The sequence below is a fragment of the Trachemys scripta genome, chromosome 4, assembly GCF_013100865.1.
Source record: "Trachemys scripta elegans isolate TJP31775 chromosome 4, CAS_Tse_1.0, whole genome shotgun sequence".
NCBI lineage: Eukaryota > Metazoa > Chordata > Testudines > Emydidae > Trachemys > Trachemys scripta.
In genome coordinates this window covers 108851803-108874512 of record NC_048301.1, presented here as the reverse complement: position 1 = coordinate 108874512, position 22710 = coordinate 108851803, and the positions used below count along the sequence as shown (strand labels likewise).

General features: G+C 41.8%; 1 protein-coding gene and 1 non-coding gene across 11 annotated transcripts in view; both read right to left on the bottom strand.

Annotated features, from left to right (window-relative positions):
* Nucleotides 1-22710, bottom strand: part of CHID1 (chitinase domain containing 1) — a 275026-nt gene that overhangs the window by 117671 nt on the left and 134645 nt on the right. The gene's annotated exons all lie outside the window — the stretch shown is intronic.
* Nucleotides 5242-5348, bottom strand: LOC117877503. Its single transcript, XR_004645728.1, has one exon. It is a non-coding gene; the product is annotated as a U6 spliceosomal RNA (small nuclear RNA).

Sequence of the window (22710 nt, the reverse complement as noted above, 5' to 3'; positions counted from 1 at the left end):
AGCTTAGTACTCATAACATCCTTAGTTTGATGGGGTTTATCCAATTTAAATTAAGATAATTTTCAACAAGTCTTCACTAAATGGAAAAATACTTAGCAGGAATTTCTGTTCTTTTAAAAAATTGTATTTCATGACCGTCAAATAATCCTTTTTGAAAGAAAAGTCACCTGTACCTTTAAGGGTCCTCCCCCCCAATACACAGTAAAAGAAAATAGTGATGTAAGGTTTAAGCATAGTAAGATCAAATCATAACTGATTTTCTCAACTCAATTCAAGAAGTCAACCTAGCTTTCATTTCGTCTCAGCTTTAGTTTTGTATTACTAATGCCTTTTGCTGAAAGCAAAAGATTTGAACTTCTATATAGGGTATTTAAAAAACCTAATTAGAGTTATTCAATGTTATCCCAGACAAAGGACTCAGTGAAAGATTATTCCCTACAGAAGATTCCTGATAGTGGGACAGACTGGATAATCAAAATCTAACAGAGCTTGTTCCACAATCCGATAGTTTTATAATGTAATTCCAACATCCAAAAAGCCAGCATTCTGACTAGTGTGCTAGTGGTCTTTGTCACTCAGATGAATATCTGTACAAAGTGGGGTTTTTTAAAAGGCACTGTTAGATTATTAAAAAAGCAGCAAGACTATAACAGAGAAGCAGGAATCACTCGATTTTCTTTCCAACAAGCATTAATCCTAACACTGCATATGATGGAGCAAAAAGTAAAATCAAAGATTGGAGTTAAATATTTCTCTCTCGTTTATAATGATGATTAGGCAGATACTTAACAGTCCAATATCTTTATCCACCGGATGATCATTTGCTTGGGTCTAGTCAGCAGCTGTGAGAAATAAAGGACAATTATGGTAAGTGTTATCATTTAAGTTATGTTCACTGATAAATCTACATGGCTTCATAAAATAGCCTGCATTGCTTTTAAGCAGAGTTTTAATATTGCCTATAATAGTTACTTTATTCGCTGCTTGACCTTTTATGTGGGTGAATCACTTTTGATCAGGCGGCACACCCAGAAGAGCTGAAAGAAGTGCTGTGTAAGGCGTCCTTTTCCTCAGAAGGCAGAATGAATTAGTGTTAGCCATTGAAAGATACAGTCTAAGTCTCACTTAGCATGAAATAGGGAGAGTTTTGAGGTTATCTTTAGAAGAGCAGTTTACCCACCCCAGTTTCCATTCAGGATGTGCTTACTGATAAGGATAAATGCCATCCTAAATGTGCAATACACAAATAAAAGTATGTATTTCTTATTTTCAGTAGAACAATTCTGCCAACCGAGACACTCAGGTCCAATAGTCTCCATATGCAAGTCCACAGTAACCAGATGAGTTTTATCGTCCTTTTGATCATCACATTAATATAAAGTCATTTTTTCTTATGGTGTTGTGTTTTTTTTTTTGTTTGTTTGTTTTTTTTTTTTGAAATCTGGGTCCTCTCATGTGTACAGTCAAGCACAAAGTTAATCCTCCATGCAAGACTGAAATCTATACAAGTCTAAAGAAACTTTTTTAAACAGTGTTGCATATGTACTTAGATATGAAATCTCTATACAAAGAATCACAATACTGGAGTTACACAGATACATGAAGTTCCAAAACAATTAAATATATTAGCACACACTAATGTACCAAACCCAAACACAAGGAGCTCCAACATCTGACATGAAAAAAATTCATATTACTGTTCTCCCTGGGATATTTCAAGACATGACACTTAATGTCAATTCCAAGCTGTACAGTTTCAGTATGGAAAACAAAACAAAAAACAAAAAAAACCCCACCTTGCTACCCTACAGGTTCATTTTAACACTCAATGGCCACGTCTATCTAAGTATGAAGTTAATGTGGCTTTGTTCTATAAGCAGTATCCAACCCTTGATAATGCTGGAGTGGGAAACAAAAATTCCAGTCAAATTTAGGATCAGGTAAAGGATACACTACAGGACCTTTAACCCAGCACCCCACCAAGAGCCTTATGCCATAATCTGCAGTAATCCTGGAGGACAAAAGAAAACAAAATTTTTCTAACTGTCTCTAGAAAAAAAGCAGCATTATACACTAGACCACTGCAGAGATTCACACTTTCAAGGTATAAGTAGAAGAAAATCAAACAAGACAAAAAATAACGTGAATAAACCCAAAAGAAAGATTACTTATCTGTATAGTATCTTTGTGGTCCCTATCTGTATTCCTCTCAAGGTGTGCACATACTTTATACTCCTGAGACCAGAAGATTTTCACTGGTCCGCGCTAGCGCTCTGAAATGAGGGCATAAGTGGCAGCATTGACCAACTGCCTCTCTACTTTTTTCTACTGTGAACAGCACTAGGATAAGTTTCTGACGCAGAGGGATAGGAGGTGGGGAGTGAAATACAGATAGGAACCACACAACTTGAAAAACTCCAGTTACTATACAGGTAAATAACCTTTCTTTTTAATTTGAGTAATGATCCCTTTGTGTATTGCACTTGAGGTGACTCACAAGCAGTATTCATTGAGAAGTGTGTATGGAATCTTGCTCTACCTCTGACTGGAGGAATGCTCTGCCTACGGGTTCATGTGCTGAATAAACTTGTACCAGAGCATAATGTTTGGCAAAGATGCGAATAGAGCTCTACAGGTCTCCAGAAGAGGGACATCTCAAAGTGAAGCTATCGCTGCAGCCTGGATCTCGTTGAGTAAGCCCTCAAACCTTACTGGGGAGGGATTCACAGTTACCTTGTAACAAAGCTGGACACAAGCCAAAATCCATTTGGAAAGTCTGTGTGAGCAGATTGCTTCCCCTCTGTCACCAGATCTATAGTTTGGATATAGATTATAATTGATTGTTTAACACAGAATAGACCGGCAGGGTTCAGCCAGATCAGCTACAGCATCAGAATTGTCATTAGTGTGAGAATCTCAATGAGAAGATGAGAACCACTTACAATTTTGGAATAATTTTTGAATCATCAATAATTCTATTAGCACAGCACACAGAACCACAAACCTAGCACAGCAAATGAGTTAGAAATAATACACAACGTACAGCACATGTATTATTTACACCATCCTTTGCAGGGAAACCAAAAGTGTCAGTCATTATCCTCATCATCATCACTGGTGTCTCCCACAGCACACAGGCCAGGTAACATTTTTTATAATGCGTTACGCTGACACCCCTTGTAACTTTAACATTTTCATGAGGGTTTCAGCCCCTTTTTCCTTATCTGAACTTCCACACCCCAGTTTTGCTGAAGTCCCCCATTTCCTATAAGCTAATTAACCATTTAAATCAAACTCATTAGCATTTATGTCAATTGGTTGCCATAAAATTATGACTGGTGTGGAGAAAGTAAATAAGGAAGTGTTATTTACTCTTCATGACACAAGAACTAGAGGTCACCAAATGAAATTAATAGGCAGCAGGTTTAAAACAAACAAAAGGAAATATTTCTTCACACAACGCACAGTCAACCTGTGGGACTCCTTGCCAGAGGATGTTGTGAAGGCCAAGACTGTAACAGGGTTCAAAAAAGAACTAGATAAATTCATGGAGGATAAGTTCATTAATGGCTATTAGCGAGGATGGGCATGAATGGTGTCCCTAGCCTCTGTTTGACAGAAGCTGGGAATGGGCGACAGGGGATGGATCACTTGATGATTACCTATTCTGTTCATTCCCTCTGAAGCAACTGGCATTGGCCATTGTTGGAAGACGGGATACTGGGCTAGACGGACCTTTGGTCTGACTCAGCTTGGCCATTCTTATGTTCTTATAGGAATATTACAATCAAATCTTGTGCGTTTCAGTTATACATATTGCCTAAAAATATCCTAAACTGTAACCTGCGTTTGTGGTTTCTTAACACTAGTTGACTAATTTTTAATACTTGCATACTGTTATACCTTACCTTGTGACTTAAGGTCACTTGCCTGTCATCTAATCAGGTCAAACCCAATCCTTAGTTATGCTAAGCCATCCTTATCTTATATGCCTTGGGCCTGTTGACTCACTACTTGCATTACAGCATGAATCAATGTACATATATGCATGCAAGGCTACACCTCTCATTCATTCCCCAGCAAAGGAGACAAAGCGTTTTGGGGATTTTCTAAAGGGTTTTGCCCTCTGCAGGTAGAAGGCCAAGGCTCGACATACATCCAGAGTGTAGTTTTTTTGTCCTATTTGGTAGCATGAAGCTTCAGAACATGACAAGTACATGGATAACATGATTTAGAGGAAATTACAAGGCTACCTGGGAATGAATTTGAAAGTAAACTCCGGGAAAACTTTGTCCTTACGGAAGACTATATAAGGTGGATCAGCCACAAGAGCTTCCACCTCCCTATCTCTTTTGGCTGAGGCGATGGCAACCAGAAAGGCAATCTTCAAAGATAGATAAACAAAGGAATACAAGGCTAAGGGTTAGAACGGAACCTCCATTAATGCCAATAGGACATAGGCTGAGATCCCATGTTGGGTTAGGTTTCAGTATCAAAGGAGAGGATCTCAAAAGTCTCTTTAGAAACCCCATTGTAATAGGATGGGCGAAGACAAATGGCTATCCACCAGATGGTGAAAGGCACTAATAGCTGCCAAGTGGACCTGTAAGGAGCTGAGAGATAGTTCCGACATTTTTAGAAAGAGGAAATAGTCCAGAATAGTAGGGGTCTTGGCTCCCTCTGAGGGTATCTGGCAATGCTGGATCTTTTCCATTTTGCTGTGTAGCATTTCCTCATGGAATCTCTTTCACTATTGCTCAGGATGGATTGCATCACTTCCAAGCATGATTTTCTAGGTCCATTGCTCATACAAATACCATGCCTCTGTCCTGAGTCAAGAAGTCTGGGAAGAGCTGAATATGGATGCATATTGGGACGTTTGGAGAATGCTTGGGAGCCAGAACTGCCTGCGCCACCCGGGAGCAATCAAGATGCTCCATTCTTTCATCTTCCTCAGAACTTGAGGCAGGAGGTATATGGTCTGTGACTGGAATGTAAAAACATCACACCACTGCATGGCTTATATGTAGTTCAAATGAAAGCAGTATCATAGAATCATAGAAATGTAGAACTGGAAGGAACCTTTAAAGGTCGAGTCCAGTCCCCTGCCTTCACAGCAGCACCAAGTACCATCCCTCACAGATTATTTTGCCCCAGATCCCTAAATGGCCCCCTCAAGTATTGAACTCACAACCCTGGGTTTAGCAGGCCAATGCTCAAACCACTGAGCTATCCCTCCCCCCTTATATGGAACACTTCACGAATTTGCGTGTCATCCTTGCTCAGGGGCCATGCTAATCTTGTCTGTAGCATTCCAATTTTAGTATATGTGCTGCCGATGTCATCACAGTACATTTAAATGTAGACAACGGAGGCAAGAACCTGGCCCTTATACCAGTTTCTCCCCATGTGTACCCAGTCAGCCAATAAGCTAACTAGAAAAGATATGATTTTTTTGAGTAGGGCTATTCTGGAACTAAGCACAGTTCAGTAAATAACTGGTGTAAATGTACCTACCTCAGTACTATGTTAACTATTTACACTCTTGTGACAGATCCCAGTTAAATATAGCACATAACTGAAGAATCCATTCTCAGTAGATTTAATAAAGGAGCAAATAGCTGTATGAGCCAATCAACAGTTACTGACGACTGTACTTTTCATAGCTGTTCAGAATGCAAATCCCTGCATTTTGGATACTAACCATTCTTTAGCTTAACCATGCAAATTCCTGCACTCCGATTTGCTACCACCATCATTATAACTTCTACCACACCTTCCTCTGAGGGTTCAAACATGTTTTACAAATAGATTTAGCTTCAATACCTTGAGAGAAAGGCAAGTATCTCCTTTTTATAAAAAAGGGGAAAAACACAGGCTAAATGATTTGTCTAAGGGCACACAGAAGAGCTAGGACTCCAAGCCAGCTATCTCTGGATCCCACTTTAACCACTAGGCCAAAGGAAAAAAGCCTCACTATATTAACAATTATATATCACAATACAACAATTTCATTGTGCTTCCTGTTAATGCAGTAGTAGATTATCTTGAGCTGACATACCCCACTCTTCAGCATTAAAGTTTGCTTAGATAAGTTTATCAGCTTGGTTATCTTGGATGCAGGAATCACTTTCAAATTATACACGAAGAGGTATTTAATTACATCTAACCTAAAAATTTTGTTTTTAAATTGACTACAAAGGCAAAAGGACGAGTATCAGAACCTCATGTCTCCAATGCAATACATGTACACCTCTACCTCGACATAACACTGTCCTCGGGAGCCAAAAAATATTACCGCGTTATAGATGAAACCGTGTTATACTGAACTTGCTTTGATACACCGGAGTGCACAGCCCTGCCCCGCCGGAGCACTGCTTTACTGCGTTATATCCAAATTCGTTTTATATCGGGTATTGTTATATCGAGGTAGAGGTGTATCTGTGGCAAACCATGCAACCCAATGTCTGAAACATAGTGGTCACTCAAAGTTTAAGTTATGTTATCCTTCTAAGAATATATTCTACATAATAACTGCACAAGTAAACCCTTCAACTCTATGATCTTTAGAGAGAATATATAACAATTAAGAGTCAAATCAGGCATCTTACCAGATTGAACTCTGGGAATAAAGAACTGTATTTAAAAGACTTCATTCTCCCGAAATTAACAATTAGGAGTTTTAAAAATCTATGTTCATTGATCTATTTAAATGCTCATTAAATGTAAATTCTATTTTCCTTAACAATTTATTTGGAAATCTAATACTGCTGAATTACTAGAGTAATGGAAGAAATCTATGTCAGTGACAAACCATAATGCACTTCTTACATTAGTTACCACTTTGCTTTTTAGATAAAAACTTCGGATGAGTTGGCTTGCATTGTCACCTGACCATCAGTGAAAATATCCCCACCTTGAAAAGATTTTGGCTGTTGCATTTATTCATTTATTTACAGTAGATTTTCTTGGTGTTCGATTCAAAATCAAAAATGGACTTGCTCTAACATTAATCTGCTTAATTTTAATCAAATTAAACCGAAGTAATTTATCTGCTATGCATTGAATACACCAATGTGCATACCAGTGACACGCTGGTCTCATCAGAATCCTTGATCATCCAGTCACAGTCTAATGAAAAGCATCTGCTCCGGCGGTCTGCTAGTGCATTCCGTAGATCTGGGAGATGAATTGCCACGAGACATATTGATGCCAAATGCTCCCATTCTATAGACGGACCGCTTCTTGATAGAAAGGGGAAGAACAAACCCACCTCTGCTTGTCGATATAAAACTTGCCTGTCATACTGTCAGTCATAACTTGAATGATCAGTATTTGGATCACTGGTAGGAAGTACAGGAGTACAGGCTCTGTGAACCACTCTGAGCTCTAATAGGTTTATATATAGAAAAGTCTCCTCATGGGTCCACAGACCTTGTGCTTGAGGACAGCCCATAAGTGCTCCCCGTTCCAGAAGAGACAGAATGTTCATCGGTCACTAAAGTTCTGATTGGGAGGGATGGGGAAAAAAGGAACTCTCAGGTTGAAGTCCTTCCACTAATTTAAAGACGTGAGACCATTGTGAAGGATTTGAAGAGGCATGTCCAAATGGTGTCTGCTCCGTGCATATGCGGATTTTGACCAGCTCTGAATGCAAAGTAAGTGTATTCTGGAATGCTGCTAGATGACCATGCAGGAGGCCATTTGTCCAAATAGGCAGGACAAGACCTTTTTCTTCAGTATTAGAAAGTAACTGGAGTAAAAACCTTTCCTTCTGTATTGTAAGGGAATCTTCTCTATAGATCAGAGACAAAAAAGTGAGGCCACCTCCTGATGTAACAGTCTCTTATGAAGGGGGTCGCTGAAAAGGGTAGGAAAGGGGCTGTGGGTAGGTGTAATACGGAACTGAAGAAAAGATCCAACTGAAATGATCTCTAGGGCCCACCTGACTGTTATCAAGTTCCATGACTCCTTGAAAAATTGAACGCAATTCCCAAATGAGGGGAAGGAAGAGTACGGAGCCAGAAGACTGACCACAGCGTGACTCTCTGCCAACCCATCAAAATGATTGTTTTCATGTAGATGCAAAAAGGGATGAAGTCATAGCGGAAGCAAGTGGTCTTCTTCCCCCCCCCATTTATTTTTTTTAAAGGATGTCTCTTTCATGGAGGCTCACTGGTGGAAAAAGGTACTATGTGAAGGTCTCTGCCAAGCATAAGAGTGTGGTCTCCCCTGTTTTTCTTAGGAGTTGATGTATAAACTCCAGAAGAATGAAACATGGCCTAGTAGTCCTTTAACAAGTTAAGGGGCTTGTGGGTTTTTGCACCAAAAAGATTCAGGCCCTGAAAGGTCGATTGCACCTCTCTTGGGATGCCAGAATCTTGGAGCCAGCATGCCAGACTCATAACAATGGATACTGCCATGGACCAGGATGCAGTATCGGCAGCATCCTAAGCTGCCTACATGGATGTCTTGGGAATTAACCACCCTTCTGAAATCAGAAATTTAAACTCCTCTCTGTTCTCCTGTGAGAGTTTGTCAAAGTCTGAAAATTTACTGTAATTTTAAAAGGTCAAATCACACCAATAATGCCTTATAACTTGCAGTCAAAAACTACTGGCTGGCAAACAAACAACTCTTACATCCCAATAAACAGAGTCACTTTGACTCCTCATCTCTCTGTCATTCTTGGCTGCTGATGACAGTTCCTTTCACTGGTCACTACAGCCACTAGTGAGCCCGATACTGGCTGAGTGTATAGCTACCACACCCCAGTGGATACATCTGGTACCTCTTACCTACTTTTATAGTGGTAGAAATTACGGTCACTGATGTTTGCCGTGGATGCTAAGCACTATTTAAAAGCTTATTGATGGGAAGTACCAGGTGCCCAGGCACAAAGACATGGAGAATGTCCAACAGTTTACATGGGGTTTCTTGTCCCTTCTCCGCCAGTATCTCAAGGGAATTGACTATATGTCTGAGCAGATCTTGCAATCTTTTCTCGTCATGTGGGTGAGACGGTGTGGATGGGACATTCAGGGACAAAAATGTTATTGCAACTGGCATTGTCTGATCCTCATCCTAAAGTGCTCCTCCTTAGATAGGTCCTCAGGGGGTTCAGATTCATGGGCTGAAAGCTAAGACACCCCAGGTCCTTGGAAAGGTACAGGAGAGGAGGTTCTTATGTTAGGAGGGGATGCAGGAGTGTGATATCTCAAGGGGTAAAGACCACGGGGGTTATAATAGGTCCACACGGGAACACTGTAAGGAAAAGGGCCTGGGAGCTAAGGAGAAGGATACCAAAGCATATGCCCACTTCTATATCTCCTAACAGATCTAGACATCTATGAAGCCCTTGACTCTCTCTCCGAATCAGAAGGTTCAAACAAGGGTGCCCTTGTAGCATATGCAGGTGATCTCTCCTCCCTGTGCTGAGAATGTGAAGGTGAAAAAGAGCATCTCACGTCTAAGGGAGGGGGAAGGGCAGGCAAAGCCAGAGTGCTAAGTTGTGATGTAAGTCTGGATATAACTGGCATTGGGGAAGCACCCAGTGCCTCAGAGGTAGAGGGGAATGCTACCATGGTGGGGATATTTAACCCTCTGGATAGCAGTGGAGATTTCAGCTCATTCTACACCTGAAGATCCCTCAAAACTGCAAACTTCTTCAGTACCAAGAGGGATGAAGCCATAAATCTCAGCGTGGGAATAGAAAGCATTAAGGGTCTATGGTGATATGTGTCCAGTACCAACACATTAAGTGGAGACGTGAGCAGTGCCAGCCGGGCCAGTACTGACAGAGCTGATACAAAAAGAGCCAGCACAGAAGTGCTCAGTGCCAACGTACAACCTCATGCTATGGCCTGGTTCTAGAGGCAAATAGCTATGAACCTTGAGACAGTGTCAGAATCCCAGTACTGTGCAGACTCAGAGCTCCCACAGCACCCAGCTCAGGCTGTGGACTCTCCTTCAATTAGGAACAGTGAGGTGATTTGGGTTTCTTAACTGGGAATTCACAGTGGGGATCTGCCTCTGCTCTTCCCTAAGGAAAATGCTCCCTCTTCTCTGACCACCTGGTTTTTTCAGTCCTACCTGAGTCCAAAGCTGGAATGGTCTTTGAAGATAGAGATTGGGAGCCAGTGGAGATGGAACTCACCGCGGCACTTCTCCACTGAAGTTGCACTTGTCCAGGGGAACTGCCTTGCACTGATCAAAGACTGGCCGTATGGAGCGTCTAACAAAAATGTTTTAAGACGTACCCCTGCCCATCAAAGTCCTTTTGGAAACCACTTCTACACCGAGCATTTGTCAGGGATATGAGTGTCCCCAAGACAAAAAAGGCACCTGGTGCATCCATTAATATGTATCACAGCCTAACAGGAGGGACAAAACATAAAATCTGGTGACTTAGGATGGGCCATCCCTAAGTCCTGGTACGCGGAAGAAGTTCCCAATCAGAGAAGAAAATAGAATAAGAAAGGTAAAACTTCCAAAACTATCACAAAAAGTTTCCAATAGGCAGACTATCCTTTCTACAGGTAACTAACACTAATGCATACAACAATATACAAAGGGAGTGTGAAAATAAGTTGCGCAACTCATGGACACCACAGGCGTTAGGCAATGAGAAGGAACCGAATGGCGGTCAAGCCTGAACCACACTTTATAGCATCAATACATAAGGACACTTAGGGCTCATGTATGGCCCCAATGGACACGTCTGGCCAAGAGACTCCATTCTTGAGCACATGGGCCACATGTGCACAAAGAGTGGAACATATATGGACATGTACCCAAAGAGGAACTGAAATGTTTATAACTGAACTAGCTGAAGCACCAATGTTTCAGTGCAGCCACACATCAGTCTCTATGCATCCGAAGAAGTGAGGTTTTTACTCACGAAAGCTTATGCCCAAATAAATCTGTTAGTCTTTAAGGTGCCACCAGACTCTTTGTTGTTTTTGTACATCAGTATACTAGATCACATTAAGGATGTCTGCACAGTTTTGCCCTACACCCATATCAGTGCTCTGTGTTCCAGTTCGACTGCAATCTTCTTTGAGTTTCCTGGGACAGATCCTGGAAACAATGTTTTGTGGGAAATTTTCAAGATGCATAAGATACCTCTAGGAGCGCAGAGGAATTGAAGGAATAAGGTCAAGTTGCCACATTCCCCTGGGGAAGTCCCATAATTCCCCTGGGACTGATGGCAATTCTAAGCTGATTTTGCAATATGGGGGTCAAGAAGAATATACAATTTGGTTAGTGGGAGCTGTTGGTTCTCAGTATCTGTGAAAGTGATCCACTTCTATTTTCTTTAGCAAAACAGATTTTAAATATTCAGAACCATGGAGACTTTTCCTCCATATTGTAACACTTAAAAGTAGGTCATATTTTGATCTCTAGTAACAGGGTCATTTTATTTATAAAACCACTTCAGTACTGTTCAATTAAATAGATCCTGTATAGAGTGAATTTAGCTCTAGACATGTATAAATGGATTATGGTTTAGCAGCAGCTTTACTGGATCAAGTACAGCAAAACTGGATCAAGTATCAATTAGTATATGCCAGGACAAAACACTGTGCTCTTATTACAAGACTTTTACAGCACTCAGTCTGACAATACTATTATACCTCTGCTCGCAACTATGTAAAATCCCCATTATAATGACCTTCAAGATGAATATTACAAAGTAGAATTAACATTCTTGACTGTCAAGGATGATCTTAAGAAAGGGAAACATTCTAAACCTTCACACCTTACACTTGCATTAAATGGGGCATGCAACTTGGAACCTACTTAAATTACAGGTAGTTAAAGATACCACATCTGTTCCTGACTCCCCCTCCAATATCTGATTTTACAGACAATTTTTTCTCCCCTACAAAAAGTGCATCCCTCCTCCCCATTGCTCTGTGAAAGACCACCACGGTCTTTCAGTTCCCCTGAATATGTGGGGTGGGGGGGATGAAACGATACACAAAGTGCTGTCAAATCCACAAAGTAAATATGGTGAAAGAGAAAAGTGTAACAAATACTAATTAAAGTACCATTTTTTCAAAATCAAAACCAGGACCCTATGTGTCAACATTCTTCAGGATCTCACTCTCTCTCTTACACACACACACCCCTAAGTGCTCTACATTCTGGCTCTTTTCTTTGATGAGCTCTACCTGTGTCAGAAAAATCACTCCTGAAGTCATGGAGCAGGTCAGAGAAAGGCAGTGCTCAGTGTCTTCCCTCAGTGTCCCTCCATGGCCTGGTCTACACTATGACTTTAATTCGTATTTAGCAGTGTTAAATCGAATTAACCCTGCACCCGTCCACAAAACGAAGCCATTTATTTTGAAATAAAGGGCTCTTTAAATCGATTTCTGTACTCCACCCCGACGAGCGGAGTAGCGCCAAAATCGATATTGTCATTTCGAATTAGGGTTAGTGTGGCCACAATTCAATGGTATTGGCCTCCGGGAGCTATCCCACAGTGCACCATTGTGACCGCTCTGGACAGCGATCTGAACTCGGATGCACTGGCCAGGTAGACAGGAAAAGCCCCGCGAACATTTGAATTTTATTTCCTGTGGAGAGCACAGGTGACCACAGAGACCCCATCAGCACAGGTAACCGTGCAGGCCGATAATCGAAAAAAAGCACCAGCCTGGACCGTACGGGAGGTACTGGATCTGATCGCTATATGGGGAGAGGATTCAGTGCTAGCAGAACTTCGTTCGAAAAGATGAAATGCCAAACTTTTGAAAAAATCTCCAAAAGCATGATAGAGAGAGGCCACAATAGGGACTCAGATCAGTGCCGCGTGAAAGTCAAGGAGCTCAGACAAGCCTATCAAAAAACAAAGGAGGCAAACGGTCGCTCCGGGTCAGAGCCGTGGACATGCCGCTTCTACGCCGAGCTGCCTGCAGTTCTAGGGGGGGCCGCCACCACTACCCCACCTCTGACCGTGGATTCCGAGGCGGGGATAATCTCATCAGCTACACCTGAGGATTCTGTGAACGGGGAAGACGAGCTTGCAGAGAGCACCCAGCACTCCGTTCTCCCCAACGGGCAGGATCTTGTTTTAAAAGCAAGCGTTTTTTAATGATTACTTTGCCCTGAGGACTTGGGATGCATTCGCGGCCCGTACAGCTACTGGAAAAGTCTGTTAATGTGTCTGGGGATGGAGTGGAAATCCTCCAGGGACATCTCCATGAAGCTCTCCTGGAGGTACTCCAAAAGCCTTGCCACAAGGTTTCTGGGTAGTGCAGCCTTATTCCGTCCTCCATGGTAGGACACTTGACCACGCCATGCTTGCAGCAAGTAATCTGGTATTACTGAATGACAAAGCCTGGCAGCGAATGGTCCCGGTGTTTGCTGGCATTCAAGCAACATCCATTCTTTATCTCGCTGTGTAATCCTCAGGAGAGTGATATCGCTCATGGTAACCTGGTTGAAATACAGGAATTTAATTAAGGGGACAGAGGTGGCCGTTCCTACTGGGCTGTTTGCCTGTGGCTGAAAAGAAATCCTTCCCTGCAGTTAGCCAAGCGCGGGGGGGATAGGGGGGAATTGGCCCAGAGCTTTTTGCGTTTGGCTAGCAGGGATCTTCCCTGATACCAGCCACACAGTGGGGGGAGGGGTAAAGCGATCATCCCAGAGAATTCATGGAGGGGTGGGGGGTGTTAGTTTGGTTCCTGCAGGGATCTTCCCTGATACCAGCCACGCGGTGGGGGGAGGGATAAAGCGATCATCCAGAGAATTGGATGGGGGAGAGTAGTTTGTTTTCTGCTGCTGAAGGTTAACACGAAAACCGCAGCACTCAACGGGCTTTGCTTGGTATGTGGGAAAGGAGGGCGCAAAAGCCGAAAGACAATGGCTTACCATGGCCGCATGCAAACCGAATTCTGTTGCCCGGACCTGCGTCTGTGATCTCTAGCAGCAAAGCCACAGGCGCTCAATATTAAGAGGCAAAATGCGACCTTGCACAGAAATCACATGTGCTATGTAATGTTAATAGTGTTGGTCACCGTGAAAGAGTATAAGCATTGTTCTGCAAAATGTATCTTTTTAAAAAATTCTCTCCTTTTTTCCCCCCTTCAGCAGCTGCAAATTTTTCAAGCCTCCCTCCTCTGTCCCGAAGGCTATCTCAGATAAGGCGTCAGAAAAAGAAGACGCGAGACGAGATGTTCGCAGAAATCATGGAATCCACCTGCAGTGAAAGAGCTCATCTGAATGAGTGGAAGGACACGGTTTCAAAGTATAGGAAAGAAGCCAGTGAACGTGAGGACAGGAGGGACCAACATGAGGACATAAGGGACCAACGTGAGGAGAGGAGAGACGCTCGAGATGAGAGGTGGCGGCAGGAAGATCAGAGGAGGCAGAATGCAACGCTGGGGCTGCTGCGTGAGCAAACAGACATGCTCTGGCGTCTGGTGGAGCTTCAGGAACGGCAGCAGGATAACAGAGTGCCGCTACAGCTCCTGTATAACCCCCCTCCCCATGTTCCATAGCCTCCTCACCCAGACGTGTAAGAATGTGGGGGGGGAGGCTCCGTACACCCTCCCATTCCACCCCAGTGGACAGCCCAAGCAAAAGGCTGTCATTTTTTTAACCTTTTTTTAGTGGCCTTTTCCTTACTGCCGATCCTCCTCCCAAACCCCACCCGGGTTCTCTCCCTCTTTTTATAGTCAATTAATAAAGAATAAATGATTTTTAAACGATAGTGACTTTATTTCCTTTGAAAGCAAGCTGAGGGAATGGGGAGGGTGGGTTCCTTACAGAGAATGAGTCAATAAAGGGGGTGGGTTTTCATGAAGGAGAAACAATCAGAAATTTCACACTGTAGCCTGGCCAGTCATGAAACTGGTTTTCAAAGCTTCTCTGATGCACAGTGCTTCCTGGAGTGCTCTTCTAATCGCCCTCGTGTCTGGCTGCGCATAATCAGCGGCCAGGCGATTTGCCTCAGCCTCCCACCCTGCCATAAAGGTCTCTCCCTTACTTTCACAGAGATTGTGGAGCACACAGCAAGCAGAAATAACAATGGGGATATTGGTTTGGCTGAGGTCTGAGCAAGTCAGTAACGATCGCCAGCGACCTTTTAAATGGCCAAATGCACATTCTACCACCATTCTGCACTTGCTCAGCCTGTAGTTAAACACCTCCTGACTCCTGTCCAGGCTGCCTGTGTATGGCTTCATGAGCCATGGCATTAAGGGGTAGGCTGGGTCCCCAAGAATAACAATTGGCATTTCAACATCCCCAATGGTTATTTTCTGGTCCGGGAAGTAAGTCCCTTGCTGCAGCCATTTAAACAGAGTAGGGTTCCTAAAGACACGAGCGTCATGAACCCTTCCCAGCCAGCCCACGTTGATGTTGGTGAAACGTCCCTTGTGATCCACAAGTGCTTGCAGCACCACTGAAAAGTACCCCTTGCGGTTAATGTACTGGGTACCCTGGTGCTCCGGTGCCAAGATAGGGATATGGGTTCCACCTATCGCCCCACCACAGTTAGGGAATCCCACTGCAGCAAAGCCATCCACTATGACCTGCACGTTTCCCAGAGTCACTACCTTTCGTAGCAGCACCTCAGTGATTGCTTTGGCTACTTGCATCACAGCAGCCCCCACAGTAGATTTGCCCACTATAAATTGATTCCCGACTGACCGGTAGCTGTCTGGCGTTGCAAGCTTCCACAGGGCTATCTCCATTCGCTTCTCAACTGTGAGGGCTGCTCTCATCTTGGTATTCTGGTGTTTCAGGGCAGGGGACAGCAAGTCACAAAGTTCCATGAAAGTGCCCTTACGCATGCGAAAGTTTTGCAGCCACTGGGAATCGTCCCACACCTGCAACACTATGCAGTCTCACCAGCCTGTGCTTGATTCCCGGGCCCAGAATCGGCGTTCCGCGGATAGAACCTGCCCCATTAACAACATGATCTCCAAAGCACCGGGGCCTGCGGTTTGAGAGAATTCTGTGTCCATGTCCATGTCCTCATCTCGCTTGTCGCTGCGCTGCCATCGCCGCCACCTCCTCACCTCGTTTTCTGGTCCTGGCTCAGCATAAACTGCACGAGAACGCGCGAGGTGTTTACAATGTTCATGACTGCTGTCTTGAGCTGAGCGGGCTCCATGCTTGCCATGGTATGGAGTCTGCAGTGTTCACCCAGGAAAAAAGGCGCGAAATGGTTGTCTGCCGTTGCTTTCATGGAGGGAGGGGTGAGGCTGTACCTAGAACCACCTGCGATTATGTTTTTTGCCCCATTAGGCACTGGCATCTCAACCCAGAATTCCAATGGGCGGGGGAGACAGCAGGAACTATGGGATAGCTATGGGATAGCTACCCACAGTACAATGCTCCGGAAATCGACGCTAGCCCTGGTATATGGACGCACACCGCCGGATTAATGTGCTTAGTGTGGCCGCATACATTCGACTTTATACAATCTGTTTCCAAAATTCGGATTAATCCCGTAGTGTAGACATACCCCATTTCTCCTCTCTCTATGGCCCCAACCACTATAGACAGGATGGAGTTGGAGGAACAGATGGAGTGCCAGGTCCCCATCCCGTTCCTCCCCACACCTCTACTAGATGGCTGAAGCAGGACTAATTAGCCAGGATGATCTCATGAGACCCATCTTGCAATACTGCTGCCTGATGAGTTATAACAAGCCTTGACCTTGGCCAATGGTTGCTGTGAAACACACACTTACTATGTGATGAGTTCAACACACTTATCAGTGCCAACTCTTGCAATTTTATAGCAAATCTCATGATTTGGAATTTGTTTTTATAAGGTTAACTCCTGAAGTTTGCTCCTTATCTAAAATTGCCATCATCTCCCATTTCTGTCAACAAGACTGAAGCTACAAACTGCACTTAGCCAAGATTCTCCTGTAAGAAAATGGCAAAGAGTCTGCCCCATCTAAAGATGGTGTCCCCTTAGTCACACAGTGAACCAGGCAGAGAAAGGAGAATGTGGAGGTGCAGGGAATGAGACAGCAGGGAGGGAGAATGGATTAGGAAGTGCGACAGAAAACTCAGGAGTCAGAGGAACTTGAGGAGACATTTTGATTGGGATTAATTAATTAAATGACTGACATAATTCATTTTAGTTCTTCCGGGACATATGTAAATCTGGGACTGTGCCAGTAAAGCTAGGACATACGGTCTTGATTTCAGATAAAAGCTTAGATGGCATGTTACTTTTAACAAAAGGTAAATAATTCAGACCCAAGTGTGATTTTTTTTTGGGTCAGACATAAATGACAATGCTCTGAAACTTGGTGTTACCTACATTCACGCTAGATCTGGAGACATCCATAACCCAACTTAGTACAATTATACTGCCTCTCTTTTAGCTTTAGCTAAAGGATGCCAATGGTCTCATAATGGACACAAACTAAAACTCTGAATCCGAAAAGTTAGCTATAAGAAGGAGCATATTGTACTAACAGGAACAAAATCTAAACCTTTGGATAAGCTAAAACATAAAGCTCTTAAGTGCACTCCTGGAGGAAAGGATTATACAGTACCTACTTTGTCAATTTAAGGGCCATAGGTCAAATGACTTGCTCAAGTTCACAAAGAAAAAAATCAATAGTAGACAGGAAAGCAACCTAGGAGTCTTAAATCCCTGTTTCCCTCTCTAACCACTAGTCACCCTTTGTACCTTTCAAAAATAAGAACTACCACAAAAAAACATTACATTCTGTATACACTTGATTTTATAGCAACTTCTTCAAAAGAATGATGGATCAAATCAGATAGGATCTTGTCTGTGGAAGTTTAAAGGAGCTATCCTCACTCCCGCTCTGCAGGTGGTATGTGTTCTTTGATCTTACATTCAAGTTTGCTTTGTAGTAGGTGGGATTTTTCGCCCTCACTGATACTGCAGTTAATTACTTGGCATATTGATTGGAAATATAGATTTAGCAAGAAGGTCTCAACAGTCTGGATAACAAGAAAGAAAAAAAATCTTTAAATGTTCATGTTCACCTCAGTGTCCAGGTTGGTTGTAGTCAGTGGTGAAAGATAGGGGCTTTAATCCAACAACTCTGGAAAAAACGTGTTCTGTGTAATAAGGGACGGCTGTCTGAAGCCACAGGCTTCAAAACCTTCCTGTTGAAAGTTAGAATCATGAATCCATATTTAGACACCTAAATAGAAATACGACTACTGAGGTTGCTCAGTATTTCTGAAAGCCAGGACATGTAGGTGTCTAAATATGGATTTAGGAACATAACTTTAGGCACCCAGGTTTGACAACCGTGGTCTCAAATGATAATAGACAAGTACACCTACCCCATAAGCAGACGTCTCCTTCAGGACCAACTGAATATTTGAACCTGTGATTGAAGTGTTCAAACAAAAGGGGCTTGTAACCTGGGCTTGGGAGACTCATTTTTAACATATACTAAAGCATTGGGCGATGGCAATCCCAAAAAAAGACTCTACTGCTTGCTGATTTTTAATACTGTACATAAGCGAAGAAAGATGGCTACGAAAAAGTAAAGCCTGCAAAATTATTAAATTGACAGAAAACTGGAGGCAAGAGATCCATCACAGTGAAACTTTTGTAGAATGGCAACAGCCGCCAAGGCACAGCCATCTAAGGTCAGTACTACAGCCTACTGTCCTTTTGGTTCTATTGCGGTTTGTTTTTAATCAACTGCTTTAAATTATAATCATATGAAATTATACGGGTCAGTGACTGTGTGCTCCCACCTTACACAGGGACCTAACAAATTACAAACAAATATTCCTTGCTCAATACATAGACATGAGCAATTTAACAAAGTGTAATTCAATTAAAAATTAAGCATTTTGTCATCCATTGGTTAGTATAAAATACAATATCGTGGGCCACATTTTTTACATTTTCTATTTCTTCCTTTAAGAACCACTATACATTTAGAAACTGCAGATTTATTTTTCTAAATACATCTGACAGGAATAAATATTTCTGCACATCTGAAGTTAAACATCCCTAGTTCAATTTTTCTATCAAAGGCTACCAGAGAATACAGTAAGGCTGTGAAAAATAAAATTAGATTGCAGTTGACAGAATAGCTATGTACAACTGAATGACATTTTAAAATAGATTGATTCTAAAGGATGCTATTAAAGGGTTGTAATACATTTTCTAAGCTATGGATGATGAAAATTAAGTTCTCCTATTAGGAATTTAATGTGAAGATAAGAGTAACTGGATTAAGTTCTACTGTGTTTGTATCATTTTTTTTATTAATTGTGTATCCATGTTTTTAATCATCAACTCATTTATATTGACAGATCTGGCACTTTTTCATTACTAATGGAAGGTGTCTAAAAATGAAAGCACCAGTGGTGAAGTACCAAAATATCTGTATGTGATCATGGAGACTAGAGCAATCATGCATGCAGAAGCAGACTGAAGTATTCAAAGACATTCAAAGCAGCAGATAAGCAAATGCTAATATCCAAGACAGACTGAACACTGATCTCACTTTAAACAGCCAAGCAGGAAATGGGATGACTGAAGATTGTGACCTGGGTTAGTCAAGATAACTAGAGTGATCTGCGAACAGCTATGGAAGAGAGAATATTAAAAAGGTAGAAAAATAGAGTAACGTACTAAATACTCCCAATCAGCAGTATTTCCATTCTGTTGAAACCTTAAAACTTCTAACAATATCCGCAGAGTGAGGTAAGCATTGCTTCAGTGCATCCTCTAAATTCAATGTAAAGAAAATATCAGAACTAAAGACATCTTTAAAACACCTAACAGACCCCCGATATCTGACCAAGGTGAATCTTTAAGGTGACACAAAGCTCCACAAAAGTTCAGGTGATAGAAATCCGCATATAGACCATAGCCTGTACTGTTTGTGTGTGTATGTATATTACTGAGAAAGAGAGGGCAGTAAGCACATTATCTGAGGCCTGCTCTGCAATTCTGTCATAGTAATTTAGGTGGACTCAATTTGGAGCGAACCCTTGTGGTGAGTGGCAAATTAAAACTGGCAGCTAGATCAGATTATATTACACAGAATAGTGCACCAGCAAACAGCAATGCGTATAGTGATAGTATATCTAAGCCAAATATTTTCATGCTTGCCCCAGGATAGTAAAAGCCTTTTCAGTCCTCTAAAATTTAGCAAAGACATTTTTCTTTTCCTTCTAGCAACTACGGGGGCATTTCTTTTTCTTTTTTTTTAAATGACCATGGTATTTAAGTGCAGAACAACCTACTGGAGAGTTCTGAAGAAGTTCCTTGACCTGCACTCACAGCCTTTCCCACCCCTTAAATCCAAGTCCTCATGTGTATGTGTGTGTATTTTAAGTTTACCTGCCTCCTGTCCACATCATAATATTACTGACTTGTACCTTCCTCCTCTCTATTTCAGATTGGATCCTGGAGCAAGATGCTACTTGTTGGGGAAGAATTTACTGCGCATTATGAAATGTGACCCTGCTCCTCTGTTGTACAAGTTGATATTATTTGAGAATTCCACCAAAGATTAGTTACAGATAGTTAGTTGGGAAGATACAGGAGCTTCATTCAAAATACTTTAGCTCCCCATTAGGCAACTTCCCTGACTGTATATTCTTAGGTTCACAATTAGTGGACACTATGACAGACTGTACCCTTGTGTTCATCCTTTTTACAAAACTATGGTAAATCTTGTACAAAGATTTGAAAACTCATAATTTGATGATCATTATTGTCCTGGTAAAATGTGTGTGGCAATAGTGTATGTAGAGTTATAAGATTCTCCTATATGACATTGCTGAGACATGCGCCAAGATCAGAAAAGCAGGCACAGACCAGTTCCTCAGAGACAAAAGACAAACTGATGCCTCAGCCAGGTGTCAACACAATCAAATGGACTACCATCTGATTAAGTGGCCATTCTTTGGCAGGAAGAAGAGTGTGAGCAAGAAATTTACATCTTGGCAATGGAAAAGCTTGAGGGTTCCCACGTAAACAGACTGACTATTGCCTGAAACCCAGTGGGAGATGATGCTCAAAGAGGAGAAAATGATATAAAAATGAAGAACAGAGGACACAAATCACCTCTCTCCTCTCATCTCTACTCATGGCATCAGCAACATTTGAAAGACAAACGAAGCATCATTGAACTGGAGCAGTGGTTCTGGCTGAAGAAGTCCCCTGTAAGCATGTGGTGAGAGAAAACTTTTGCTTTGAATTCACTTAGTTTGATAGGTTAGGTATTAGTTTGCATTTTACCTTTTATTTCTTTGTAACCAATTCTGACTTTTCTGCCTCATTCCGTGCAATCACTTAATATCTATCTTTCTGTAGTTAATAAACTTGTTTTATCTAAGCCAGTGTATTTGGATTGAAGTGTTTGGGAACCTCCATTTGGGATAACAGGTTTGTGCATATCATTTTCTATTAATGAAATGATGGACTTTCTATGAGCTTGTATTGTTCAGAAGGAAAGAGCAGGCCTGTAGAAGACAGACATTTCTGGGGACAGGTCTGGGACTGGAAATTTGCTGGTGTCACTCTGCAATATAATTCAGGAGTGGCTGGCTAGAAGCACTCATATAAAACAGCTGGGAGTAATTTACATGCTAGAGGCAGTGTGTAAGCAAGGCCAGGAGTGGTTGCTCTCATAGCAAAGCCATGTAAAACACACCCCAGATTGGAGAATTGAGGGGACAACTACCCTGGGGAATGTCACAGATATAACAACTTGAGATTTGCCATAATATCTCAGAAAATTTTAATTAAAGCCATTTTGTGGCTGAGCAAAAAAGGAGATAGTTAAATTTTGCATTATTTAAATAAGATTGTGATAACCAAATGCAACTGTGCAATTACTATGTTACAACCATGCAACAAAGCTAGTGCTCAATATTCTGCTTATGGATTTCCATTGAGAAGATTTTAATGCTAAAGACTGGAGGAAAACCTATTAATGTGTAAAGAGTTTTCAGGCCTGGGTTGAAATAGGTCAGTGAGGTTCTGTGAGTAAGCCTGAGATATCAGTGCCTATAGTGCAATTGTTTAGGTTTGTCTTGAATAGAAACAGCACATGCACTTTGCAAGCATGTTAGCTAAGCGTAAACTAAACTCAGTTATTTTTCCTGTCAAGACAAACCCTTAGAGAGAGAAAATTGCAGTCTCCAGTGTGGATCCAGACTGATCTTTCATGATTACATTCACTTAAAAAATTTAAATAGTGGCTAAAAATGTCAAACAGGAGTCTTACTTTAGATTCCTAATTCCATATTTAGGCATCTAAGGGTGGGCTTTTTAAAAGCTAAAGTTACTTATCAGCATTTAGGCAGTTTTGAAAATCCCACCTTTAGGAATATCCTAAAGTTAGTCTCCCATTTTCAAAAAAATTAGCCAGTGCCCTTTCACCCATTAGTAAAACATTTCAAGCCAAACACCCTGGTCTAAGGGGCTTGTTTTGCCACTACAGAAACAAAATAGCTTTCTCCATTTAGAGTCCCATGTTAGTAATGTGCACCTTTCCTTTTTCCAATTTAAAATATTTTACTTTCCATTGTTATGCATTTTATGAAGTAATAAAAAAGCAAGAATAAAAATATATCAAATTTAAAGAACAAATTTAGCTCTTTAATATAAGAGAGTGACCTTTGGGTTTAAAGGCCCATTAACTACAACAATGGGTATTTCTTATGTGTGTACAAAAAAAACCCATATAGGACATTTTCTCTTTATCTGGTTGACATT